Below are 12,337 nucleotides of genomic sequence, written 5' to 3'. Positions count from 1 at the left end.
TTCACTTTTCAGATTGTTGCCTCCTAATATTAGAGCCCTGCATTATATTCAAAGAAATTATATAATGAAGAAACTGCATGAATGTATGTATGTATGTATGTTTCTTGCACTGTGAAAAAACAATGGTACCTATAGACATCAAATTTTGAATAATGTAGTCCTCCACTCGAAAATAGGCATCTGGAAACTCAACTATATAATTTGTTTTATTCTCCATTTCATATTTTGTAAACGTCCGATTAGCAAACTCAACGATTTTAAAGTAAGCAATGGCAACACTGTACGAAAAAACTTGATGTGTACACCACACGACTTCTTTGTATTGAATATTAAATTGTACGCACTTTTTCCAGCACTTCATTTAAAATTATTGCCTCGAATTTCATCAGAGATACATTTCTCATTCAATTAATTCAGTTCTCACTTCGCAGCAAGGCAAAAATACTTAAAAACTCAAAATATTTTCATGAAAAATTTAAAGATATAGAAAAACATAAAACACCAGATACAGTTAACCCTTTCGCCATCCTCTCCTGTCCGTGAAAATTCCCCCCCCCAAGCGGCCGTCTGTTTTTCGTAGCGTGTAATGTTGTTTTCTTTGTACATCATAACTTTCCATATATGACTTTCGTAGTGGATGAATGTCAATGCATACTAAGAAAATTATAAGGAAAAAAAGCATAATGGAAAAATAATAATATCCCTGCTTAGTTCTAACAGAAGGATAATTTGATAACATTTGATCCAGGTGGTCTACTACTCCGATTTTGTTGTTGTAATCTTTTACAATTATTGGTTTTTTTACAGTTCTTTTCCATGTTCCAACATCAATTATCGAGTTTTTATATACTGTACTCATCAAATGTATATCCTTCTTGTCTTTCCAATTCACGACCTCATTTTTTCTTTTTTTCTGCTGAGTAGACGTTGAAGCCATCTCTCACTGTCTTGTATCTTACGTAAAATGGCGCGAATATTCATAAAATCCGGGGCAAATTCAATTAGAAATAGAATGCCTGATTAGTGCTACTCTCTAGGAGGTATTAGAACAAACAAAAATAAAAACTCAAACAAGTAAACGTTTTAAAATGTAAAAGAACGCTTGAGGCGCGTTACAGCCGCCCTGCGGAAGTTTTACTTGAACGAGCTAGATGCGTTATGGACAACAAAGGTTAAAACAATTTAAAAAAAAATTACAATTAAATTACAGTTTCTATGCAAAAACAAGTAATTCAGCCAGCAGGCAAGAAGGCAGATTTTGTGGTGCACAAAACTAAGTTTCCTTTTGGTCCTACTTGGCAAAAAGATACTGAAAGAATTAATTCACGATTCTGTTAAGTTTCAAATGTAAACAGATGTGGCTGCTATGGTTAAAAAAAAAAGGCCTAGCTGCACTTAAACAAATCGAATTGTTGATAATTCTACAAATACAGTCAAAAGTCTTTAATCCGGACCTCAAAGCTACAAACTTTCTGCGCATGCGTAAACACATAATGCGTTTGTGCATGTTAATGTATAACGGATGTAAACACCCATGCACGTTTAACGTATAACGGACGGTATAAGCTAGGCTAAAATTATCTATTTCAGTTAATGTTGCAGATTGCGTTGTTCCTTAATCTTCTAATTGGATCCGGCTTATTATTTTTTGAAGACTGTTAGAGCAATTTTATAAAATGTAAGCTTGAACTTTCGATTATGTCAAAAAGAGTTTCCGATTCTGGAGCTGCCAAAGAATCTACAAAGCGAAAGCATGTTTCGATATACCGCTTCCGATAGTGAAGAAAGTGACAGAGAGGTTACTGAAAACGAAAAAATTTCGATTGACAAATTAGTCGGTATTCTCGACACAGCACTTATAGGACTTGAACAGCGGAACTTTGTAACTGAACAAGAAATTATGTCTGTGTGTCATTAAGTCTGTGTGTAATTATGTCAAGAAGAAAGTGACAGAGAGGTTACTGAAAACGAAAAAATTTCGATTGACAAATTAGTCGGTATTCTCGACACAGCACTTATAGGACTTGAACAGCGGAACTTTGTAACTGAACAAGAAATTATGTCTGTTTATACAATTAAAGAGAAAGTTGCACATAAAACGAAACAAACAACTTACATTGAAAGGAATGTTTAATAAAGTAAATAAATAAATATTAAGCTATTTTTTTTTGGAAATTTTGATACTCTTTAGATCATAATTGCTTTTTATTTCATAAATTATGGTTTCATATTTTTAATTTTACAATTTCTGCATGCCATCTTACCAGATTTAAACTGATGATCTATAATCCGGAAAAATCGCCGAAGTCCCGACGAGTCCGGATTAAAGACTTTTGTCTGTATTGCATGCAGATTAACTAAAGGTATAAAAACCTTAACCGGAAGATAAGAACAATATAATTCAATCATTTTTAAAGTAAAAAATCCATAGTCTACCAATGTATAAGAATAAAAAAAACTGAGCTCACTGAGCCCAGTAACAGAGTGGGTTGGTATTTGGTGTGGCTAACTGCAACCAAAAAGGTGGGTGCACATCCACATGTTATAGCAGTCCTATATACAAAATTTCAATGTCCTGAGGCTACTCGTTTTTGAGTTATGTGAGATACTTACATATGTACATGCAGACACTATGAAAAAGTCTCTTCTGAATTCATTTTAAATCAGTTTTATAATTCGTTTTGGGAAAAAGAGTGCTTTATTCTGCCCTTATGTACAGATGTCACGCAAATACATCATTAAATTGCATTTGATAGCAGTCAAAATAGATATTTTCATTGAAATATTGCACCTGTAATTTTTCATGATTACAATACCTCCTTTACTTTGTACAAAGAAGCAAAGAAACATTTTTATCTCCGGCGTGCGAGACTGTGTATCTGAAATTCTAAAAATATGCTCTTTTTAAATTATTTTGTTATACTGCTGTTAAATTAAGCTTTAAGTGCGAAGAATATTTTGGTACACTAAACTACTCAAATACATGATTTTTGTACGTGTTTTAAGTTTAAATATGTAAATGTAGTTCAACAGGACATTCATGGGCTCCCCTAAACCTTCGGGCACCTATGTGACTGCATTCCTTACGTACCTTATTTACGCCATTGGACAGGGATTGTAATCGAGTCTAATGTATCCCCATCTTAATAACGTTATATCTGATTTGACTGAATTCCTCTTAATTTGTATTTTTTCTGGTTTTTATAAGTTTTAAGAAGGTTTTAGTTTTGCATTTCTTTAATTCTTATTTTTGCAAATTTATAGGATATTTTGAAATTTATTGGAACTGAATTCCACTTCTTTCAGTTCTTTGTGTAAGATTGGTTCTAAATTTCTTACTTTTTTGGCAGTCGAAGCAGTTTTCACTCCATTCTTATTTTTCAATTGATATTTGTGGCCACAATCACTTGGCACCCTAGTCGTGCCTTTCCACAGCAGATTTACATTTATGATATTGTTGAGATAGAAAGCAAGCCAGCGAAATTACATCTTAGCACAGTAAAGAGCAAAGCTGAAGTGCGTAGTTATGGAAGATGGAAGCATGCAAAGAGAAAAGTTTTGGTTTGCAATTTGGTGATTGGTCAAGAGACATCTGCATTAAGGGTTATGTAAGATCGCATGATTAATTTGAATGACGCAGTTTAGACTTACAGCACTATTTTTAGGACAGATTGATGAAGTTCCCAAATGAAATAAAAAATAAAAGAGGTTATAGTGAATTAAATTTAGAAGTTTGCTTTCATATTTTTTATCTTACATATATACCGTGTCAATTTTTTTTTACTTAAAAACATAATTATTCCAAGTATTTCCACATAGTATGCTCCTAAAAACTGATTTAGATATTACCAAGTTAACATTATTAGCATACTACACAATCAAAATTCTTCTTCAATATTGATCTAAGCACGCATCGACACTGCTCTGGCTTTTCCTTGTGCTCTTATTATTATTTCACATATATATTAATAGTTTTTCTTCTTTGGTCTTGAATGCAATTTAAAACCTACTTTTAAATAAAACAATTTAAATAAATTATGAACTAATTTATAATTGTTGATAATGCTGATAATTATTCAAATTTTTTATTTTTAATTCATTTAGCATTATTTACTCAGGATTCTTCTTTCTTTTCATATTTATAATTCGCAATGCTAAAAAATTTGGGAAACACTAGAAAAAAGGAAATTGGGATAGGGGGATGGATTCGAAACATTCCATTATTAACAGTAAAAATTATTTTTATATATGAAATTTATATATTGATAAAGTTAAATTTAACAAAACATGCCTTAAATCTAGGGCCAGTTTAAAACTTTTATGGTCTTAATCCAGCTCTGGATTAAAATTTTTAAAGGCCTCAAGCACATTAAAGATTTTCCTGTCCTTGCATACCTGCTTCTTTCTCTGTCTTAGTTTAGCTGCACCATTCTGTGGTAAAATCAGCAATGTCAATTTTTGTGGTGCTCCCTTACTTTAAATGCCCTAAGCAAGTGCTTATTTTAACAATATGACAATTTACTGACCTTACTGATAAAAGATAATTATTTGGTAATTAAGAACTTTCTTTACTTTAACACTAGAATTACGGAAGGGGTCATTTTGACATCTAGCAAACTTTTATATCTGGCAGCTCTTCTTTTTTTCGCAAATATCTTAATCTTTTCTCGACTTTTCCTAAATCAGTGATTTACAAAATAGTAAAGATTTCAAGAAAATCGTATTTTTATTTTAGCCCTAAGTACGGCAGGTGTCATTTTGACCCCTTTGAGAGAACAAAAATGTGAATACATTCCCAGGGATAAATAGAAGGGCTAGGTCATTCCTTTGTTCGACTCCTCGCCGACGCGAGCCTCATGGAGGGGGGAACCAGAAGTAATCTGACGTGTCTCTGTTGCACCTGCTCTGATTTCGCGCCTTTAAAACTGTAGTTTCATTCATTTGCGAGACGATTTTCTGGAGATCGCATATCCCAAATTAATGTTAATCATACATATTTGTTTTCTAATAATGCAAATATTTAAAATAATTTGTGTGTATATGTGTGTATATATATATATATATATAGTTTTAGTCAGTTTTCCTTTTAATTCTATATTTAAATTATCCTTTATGTAATATGGCTTCTTGTGCTGTAGCAACGTGCCATAACACTTATAGAAATACGAAAGGAAGAGATATTGTATTTCATGCTTTCCCAAAGGATAATTTGCTTTTGACGAAAGAATGGATACATAAATGTCGAAGACAAGATTCTATTAATGTGAAAAATGCAAGAATTTGCAGCGAACATTTTCTGTGCAGTGATTATGAAGATGACATGAGAAATCGCTTGCTTGGATTGCCGCAAAAGAAACTGTTGAAATGCAATGCTGTGCTGAAAGTAAATTTATCGTGTGCAGTAAACGAAATAACACAAAGAAATCGGAGACATTTGAAAAGAAAACTAATGCAGAGTGCTTTTGAAAGACTACACGAATTAAGCCCAAAGAAAATTTATTTTGAGGCCGAGAACGAAATTGAAGCTGACAATAATAAATCAAATGTGAATGATTTTGAAATAAAACTCACAAGTGACAATGCCCTATGTGACAATATCCCTGAGTGCCCTAAGTGTAAAGATAAACAAGAATGTATTGATAATTTGAAGAACAAAATAATATCCTTAGAAAATTGTAATAAAATATTGAAAAATAGAGAAAAGAAAAATTTTAGAATGTTTGCTCAGCGACAAAGAAGGTGGACGACATCTAGAAAGAAATTTGTATCGGAAATTCAGAAATTAAAATCCCAAACAGCGAAATTTAGGAAAAAACAGAACACATCGGAGAATTTGGAAAAACGTTTAAAGCATATTTTTACAAAGACGCAGATTAACGCATTGCTAGAAAAGAAGGAAAAAATCAGGTGGACTAGTGAAGATATTTCACGTTGCATTGTCATAAGAGCTCTGTCATCTAAAAGCTATGATTTTTGGAAAGAAAAAATGGGAATTCCTTTACCTAGCACTAGCACATTAATGAGATGGTGCGCTAAATTTTCATGTAGTCCAGAAATTCAGAGTGATATTCTTGCTGTAATGAAGAAAAGATGCGAATATTTGAATTCTGTAGAAAAAATATGTGTTCTCAGTTTCGACGAAATGCACATAGATTCTAAACTCTGCTATGACTCTAAACTGGACCAAATTCTCGGTCCTTTTCAAAAAGTGCAGTTTGTTTTAATCAGAGGTCTCATTTCGCAGTGGAAACAACCAATATTTTTTGATTTTAACACTCCAATGAAGAAAGAACTTCTTTTTTCACTCATAAGACATATTCAATCATCTGGAGTAGAAGTGAAAACAATAGTGTCTGATTTAGGAGGATCTACTACTTTGTGGAAAGAGTTACAGATTTCGATTAATAGTTCTCAGTTTCCAAATCCAGTATTCCAAACGAAAAAAAATATGGGTTTTTGCAGATTTAGCGCACTGCCTCAAATTACTGAGAAACCACTTTTTAGATAAAGGATTTGTTTTAGAAGATGGAACTGTTTTAAATGTTGATATTATTAAAGAGGTTTTAAATAAAGATTCAGGAGAAATTAAATTGTGTCACAAACTAAAACCAAATTATTTAATGGTCAAGGGAAACGAGAGACAAAAAGTCGCTCCAGCGAAAACATTATTTTCAAGAACTACAGCAAAAGGTATACTCCACCGCACAGGAGGTAAAAAAGCATCCAACTTCTTTGAGTTAATCGACAATTTTTTCGATATTATGAATAGTACGAAAACATACCTTCCTTCAGATAAAATACTTAAAGCAGCATTTGGATTAAATGAACATCATGAAAAACAAATTCAAGTTTTGGAATTAATGAAGAAAGTCATTGGTGGATTAAGAGTTCAGGGAAAAGCCAACTTACTGCCTTTCCAAAAAGGAATAATAATTTCAATAAATTCTCTTTTTGGCCTACACCAGGATTTGAAATCATAGTATTATGCTAAATATATTTTAACCTCTAGATTAACTCAGGATGCACTTGAAAGTCTCTTTAGTCAGATTCGAGGGCTTGGTAGGTTTAATGACCATCCATCACCTAGTGAAGTTATACGCCGCTTAAAGCAATTAGTACTCGCTAATAAGCTGCCAAATTTATCTTCAAAAGTATGCATGACTAAAGAAAGCAGAAATATTGATTCATATTTAACATCCGAAATACTTGAAAGGGCTTTGAAAACTGAGGAGGAAGATGCTTTTCCATTAAATACTATTGATGATTTGGATTTGGATTTCATAGAGGAACCTTCTCCTATGGCATGGGAATTAGAATTGAATTCCGACAGACAATTTCCGACAGCCGAAAAAGAAGCATTAACATATGTTGCAGGCATGGAGGTAGGAAGTAAGAAGGAGTCGCCCTAAACAAGTTTCTCCGTACCCTGGACGCCTATTCTATGATCACTGGATCTGCCTACAACTTAAGCGAACAATATTGACTCAAAGAAACCGGTATGGACAGCCATCAACAACTTATCGGAGAAAGCCATTCTGTGGTCCTCAGTTGGTGGGCGGGTGGGTCCATTTAACTTTACTGAAAGGGGACAAGGCTTCAAGGAGCTTTAGACCAATCGCAGTACAGACGAGTGACGAAATTTATAGCGCGCGCTGGCTGAAGTTCTAGGAATATTCTCCTATTATTTCACTAACTCACACGCTGCAATTGTAGTTCGAAAAAAATTGCACAAAACACTATTATGACCAACACGCAGTGGAATATGCTGCTGTGTTATGTGAAGGAAAATTCCGTTTTTTAAGGGGAAACTTAACGCAGGAATTTAGAGCTAAGAAATAAAGAGTGATATGGGATACCACGAAAGCAATGGTAAATAGATAAAAGTAAATGAATTAAGCTTACTTCAAATCCTTTTAGAAATAAACAATTTTAATCATTTAAATTTATAATATGATTAATTTGCATTACAATCTAACAGCAAACTAAGTTTTTTTTTTTTTTTTTTTTTTTTTTCATGCTGTTTTCCCGCAATTTATTTTACAGTTACTATTGGAAAAATATTTCTTTACATAATAAATTAGAAAGAAAATATTTTTTTCTTAATATTTCTTCCTTTTTTAAATTTTCTTTTACTATGAAAATTATTTCTTTCAGGAAAAGAAATAAAAGTCATTCGCTATTACAGTATGGCCGATTGCTGCTGCATTCAACTATCACACACGCATCAAAATGCTTTATTTTAAATAATTTATTCTATAATTAACATGAAAGAAAATATTTTTTCAATATAAAATATATAACCAAAATTAAACTAATCTATCCTGTATGTGTGATTAATTAGTTTTGCAATTTTTGTCACACAATTACTAATACCTTTTTTTTTAATATTACATTGCTGTTACTTGAATTTTATATATATATAAGAACTGCTCAGTTTAAATATTCTTCCTTCTCAAAAGATTTTATTTTGTGAAAATAATTAAAAGATAGTAATATTTTCACAGTGTAAGTACTAAAGTAAAAATAATCAGTGTAGGTCTCTTGCAGTTGAAATCCTTGTCAAACCAGCGTTTCGACACATTTTAAATAGAAAACTAATAATAATCAATATCTCTTTTACAATACAAAAATGAGAATGCTATGAACAGTATTTTTTTTTTTTTTGTTTGTTTGTTAAATTTGCAAAGAAACAATGATTTTTTAATACTATAATAGGTTACAAAAGTACTATCCCATGAACAAACCCTCAGTCTTATAGCATTGTTACTTTATAGCATAATACAATAATAATGCGGTATAATTCTACTAACAAGCCCACCAGTTGCCGAGCGGTAGAGTCGCTGAACGCAGGTAGTTTGGTCCGAGGTTTGAATCCCGGGAACGAGCTAGCCGGCGTTCTCGTGGCTTTTCACATGTGTAACTTGTATACGAGCCAGTTTCCCTTAGAAAGTCCTCACTTAGAAACCAGTTTTAAAAACGTAATAAAATTACACACAAACAACACACACACAAAAATAATAATAAATAAATAAATAAATAAATAAATTAATAAAATCTGAAAGCCTTCAGATTTTATATTACTTCCAAAGGGCCATTATTTAACGTTTTGCGTGTTATCTTTATTTAAATATCATGTTTTTCGCACTTAAACCATAAAATTCAATTCAACAGCAATATCATATAATTTAAAAAAAGCATATCTTTAGAATTTCCGATACATAATCTCCCGCGCTAGTGATGAAAATGTTTTTTTTTCTGTACAGTGTTGCCATTGCTCGCTTTGAAATCGTTGGGTTTCTTAATCAAAAACTCATAAATGCTTTACAAAATATGAAATAGATAATAAAACAAATTCTCAGTTCCAAATTTGGGCCTCCAGATGCCTATATTAGGATGGAAGATTACGTTATTCAGAATTTCATGGCTCTAGGTAGCGTTGTTTTATCACAGTGCGAGGAACATTCATACATTCTTCAGATTCCTCATTATTTAATTTCTTTAAATATAATAGAGTGCGATAATACTTGGTGGCAACGATTTGAAAAGTGAAATGCCACAAAATGGCAAAACGAAATTAATAGCCCATCTGAGCTAAAACTTATTTTTGAAAGTATCACACTAGTAGTAGTACAGCTACTGAAAAAGATATTATAAAGCTATTTTATAGTTTTATAATTTTTTTTTTTTTTTTTTTTTTTAAATTTTTATTTTACAGTAGTGTGAATTTCGCGTAATAATGAACGACATTCCTTTTTGTGTTCGCAGTATTATTCGTAAGTTCGTAAGGTATTCAACTGTTAGATTTTAAAGTAAACGTAATTCTTGCTGTACATAAAGAGTAGAAGCTTATCGGATGTCTATATTTGTGTTAAATAAAGAAAGTTTATGTGCTTGATAAACTTATTATCTTCTACATTTTTAAAGCATACAATTACAATTTATATCTATAATTTCTGGAATAGTATAACTTTTCTTTCAGTAGAAATTGCGTTCTTGTTTTCTGAATGTGGCTCCAAATACTCTCTCAGTTCATCGCAAATTAAAGTAACTATAAATTTTGGCAATCTGAAATACGCAATGAAAACATCTTTTGGCAGAGCAAAAGCATCAATATATTTTCTATAAATTCGCCACCGATTCAGAGATCTACGACCGTATTCTTCGTTTAAATATGAAAAAATCAGCAGCGAAAACACATACAAAGCCATTGTCTACTTAGTACGTCAACTGCACAACCCTGATTGACGACGCGGCAACACTTTTTCACGCGCTTTCGACAACTTCCGTACTCAGAGAATATAGGATGTCGGGCAGACCTGTTTTTTACTAGCAGCGACATCTGGCGGCCCACAACTTGCTGTCGACTCTCGTAGCGTAGAATAACCGTCCTGCTCTGAAGCACCGGCGATCCCTACGTGGTGACCAAAACATTGGGTCATTTACCATTGAGTTCTATGGGATTTGATGCGTTCGGGTGTAAATATTTTGTAATTACGTCGCAAATATACATATAAATGTATATATTTTCTTTTTCTACAATACTTCAGAGTCCTAAGTATGTGAAAACAACATATATTTAAACAACATTTCATTCTGAACGGAATTAAATGCTATACTTTTCACAGGACAGTTTTCTCAGAATGGTTTAATTTGAATGAAATATTTTCACAAGTTTTCGCTAATTACATTAGAAAAAAAATTACGGTAATTTGATTTTATTCGGTTAAGATACAAAAATTAAGATCAAAGTTTATTGTATCATTAATATAAAAATTATTTTTTTTCTATTTATAGAGCTTCTTCCTAAAATACTTTCTTAAATATGACATGATTTTTTGGCTTCTTTTAAATCGAAAAATGTAAGTCAATTTATAATTAATGCTCTATTCGGTTCATTTTAAATTAGAGAATTATTAGGAATTAGCAAAATACTTTAAAGAAGTATTTCGCTAATTCCTAATAATTAAATAGTATTTGACTTTCTCTGAACATTTCTGAAAGGGAATAAAATAAGTTTTTTTTTTTTTTTTTTTTTTTTTTTTTTAAGTATTATTTAAAACTTGTAACTGAGTTATTATAAAATGTAAAGGGAATAATTCTTTTAATTATACTTATCAGATTTTTTTTTTTTACCTAAATTTCAACAATACATATTCCAAAACTCTTTATTACTTTCTTAAGTGTGCATCTCATAGCATTTGCTTTACAATACCTTTTAACAGATTGCTTTCCAGTACGAACAATTCTTGCTTAAATAGTTTTATAACGTATTTGTCAACAGGATTTCAATTTATGTTTACAAGTCAATATTAAGGTTATTATATATTTAGATAACATTTATAATCATTATAAATTAGATACATTTAATCATTAGATTTCTTCACAGTACTTTCACAGTTGTTTATAAGTGAATAAATTCTTCATTTCAAATACATTTATAAATAATTTAATGAATATTTAAGTATTTTGTCAAAGGCAGATACATGCTTTTTGCAAGCACATGCATAAATACCCATACATATTTCCTATTTATCATTTACGGCATGTGCAAATCTTTAATTTCTGTGCATTCACTGTATTTTTCGTGTAAAGTAATTTACACTAATTTAGCATACACCCGAAAGTTTTACATAAAAAATATATATGAATATAATTTGAATGAAAATTATAAGTATTATTTTTAATACCCACTCAAAGGTCAGTTTTTCTTTAAAATTCCTCCACGATAGCATCTCTCTTTTTAGGCAGATAGCCCTTGCATGCGTTACTCTATTTAATAAAAACTTAATCTGACCTATGTGCCTAATTACAAATATTTTAACATACATAATTTTATATTTACATTTACCCATCAAGTTTCAAAATTTTCAAATCTTCTAGAAAATAAATTTTGGCAGATCTCTTTTAGCAATTTTCTTAAAATCTATACTTTTGTAGTGCAACAGCTTAGAATTTTATAAAACAAATTCATAATCAAAATCGCTGTTGTTAGTTATCAAAAAATAACCAAGATTTTTGCGTAAATGTCAGTAAACTATACAAACTGCTAATATCCATCACACTATGAATGTTTCTTTCATGCGAGAGTGTCCCTTTTTCGATTTCTATGGAACTGTCGTGTGTCGAAATACTATCAGAATCTTGTCAAGCGAGCTTCTGAATGTAAACAAAGAACACCCCGTCTGGTGACCCAAGCGTCAAAGCAGTGCTTCACTTCTAGCGCGGAATGGCCCCTCCTCCCTTTCCTACCTCCATGGTTGCAGGTTATATTGCCTATCGTGTGCGAGACAAAGACCCATCATTGGGAACAATATCTAAAAATAGTGCTGATGAACCA

Source organism: Stegodyphus dumicola, chromosome 11, assembly GCF_044657685.1.
Source record: "Stegodyphus dumicola isolate Sdum_Otavi_A_Nest chromosome 11, ASM4465768v1".
Taxonomy (NCBI): domain Eukaryota; kingdom Metazoa; phylum Arthropoda; class Arachnida; order Araneae; family Eresidae; genus Stegodyphus; species Stegodyphus dumicola.
The sequence above is the reverse complement of the archived record's forward strand: the minus strand, read 5'-3'. Positions refer to the sequence as shown.